This window comes from Nicotiana sylvestris, chromosome 8 (genome assembly GCF_000393655.2).
Source record: "Nicotiana sylvestris chromosome 8, ASM39365v2, whole genome shotgun sequence".
In the NCBI taxonomy this organism is placed as follows: domain Eukaryota; kingdom Viridiplantae; phylum Streptophyta; class Magnoliopsida; order Solanales; family Solanaceae; genus Nicotiana; species Nicotiana sylvestris.
Window position 1 is genome coordinate 78,992,051 of NC_091064.1, and position 1,652 is coordinate 78,993,702.

Here is a 1,652-nt window from a genome sequence, read left to right on the forward strand (position 1 = left end):
CCTTGCTCATCATCTCCGAGGCCTTCAAGGACCCTGGGCCATGCCGACATGTATCTAGGTTTGCTGTTTTAGTTGTTCATGGCTTCTCCGGTGTGATTTTTGGCAAAATCACACCATATTTGTTACGATCTATGAAGTTCTAAGAAAGGTCTTCTATCTCTACCTGGGTTTCCTTTGAAACCCTAATTTTTCATTTGTATTTCTTAGATCTGGGCCATTTTTAAATGCTTCAAGCTAGTTTCTTTTATGTTCTACACTATTCACAAACCTCTTTTGAAAAATCATTAGCTCTAAGCTATTTTACTCTCCTTTAAAAATTAGGTTTTTTCGAAACTTCTTCTACTCTTTGTTTAAACTGATTCTTTATGTTTGAAACTTCTATCCTTGTATATCTTGACCGATTCTATGTTCTTACTGCTTTTTCAACTCGCCTCTGTTAAAAGACCTAATTTTTAGATCTTCTTTGTTTTGGTTCTGTGTTTTAGCATAAGTACCCGATTTTTGTTAAGTTTTGAGGTTACCATGCTTCGAATGGGTTTTACTGAGTCCTTAGCCTACTTATATCACCTCTATGTGATTGTATTCATCTTGACTATTCATCTCTTGCCTCTTTTTGTCGATATTGCTGACCTTGCCTGTTTGCCATGTCTGTTTGTTTTTCTCTATTTATATGTTCATAAATCCTCTTAATTGATTCTGATTTCCTTATTTGATGGTTTGATTGAAAGATTTTCTTTTAAAACCCTAAAATTTTGCCTCGTTTGTTTAAATTGACTGATCCCTACCTTATTTGTTGTGGTACTTTAATTTTTACTAAGTCATTTCCTTAGTTGGGGTTTTCTGAACTTAGTCCTAATTGGCTACCCTATGCTTACTGAACCTTGATTCTTTCCTTATTAGTCACGTACTGATTTTTCTTGCCTTATATGATACTGGTTCTTACCGTTTGAATTGATTCCCTTAACTTAAGGGAGTACTTGCCTTGATTTTCTGACTGACTGATTCCGAGTTCCTTAATTACCATTCTACTATGATTCTTACTTTATTTACTACATGTTTTCAAACTATAAATACTCTAGTCTTTCATTAACACAGACACACGAATACTTGGGTTCAGAACTATCTCTCATACAAAAAAAATCTCTGCTCTCTCTCTTGTGCTATTTACTACTGTCTAAGTTAGCCAACTGCAAGCCAAGGCTAACCATTGTTCTCTCTATCTTGTTCTTTTCATTCTGCTTACTCTCCTATCCATTGGTATGTCCTAGTTTCAATTCAAAGTTCCAACAACAACATAATTCTCTTATTGTTTTAGTTCTTCTTATTTCTGGTTTGCTTCTATTTGTGGTTTTGTTGTGAAACTTGTAGTTAAGAGTACATTATCAGCATGTTATTATGTCTGCCACTTCCTTTAGATTAGTATATTCCCCTTTATGTGTGTTTCTGAGCATGTCTTACCAATTGTCTATTACTTGTTGTATACTTACCATCCTATATCCCATGAATCTCCAAATCCCTATCACCCATGTATGTGGTTGTGTTCTTCATGACTGGTTCTATGACTATGCCAGTGTCAGCTGTTTTTTAGCATGTCTAAACTAGTCCTAGACCTTTTCTGGGTTATGTGTTTGCAGCCAAATGTTCTATGTGTC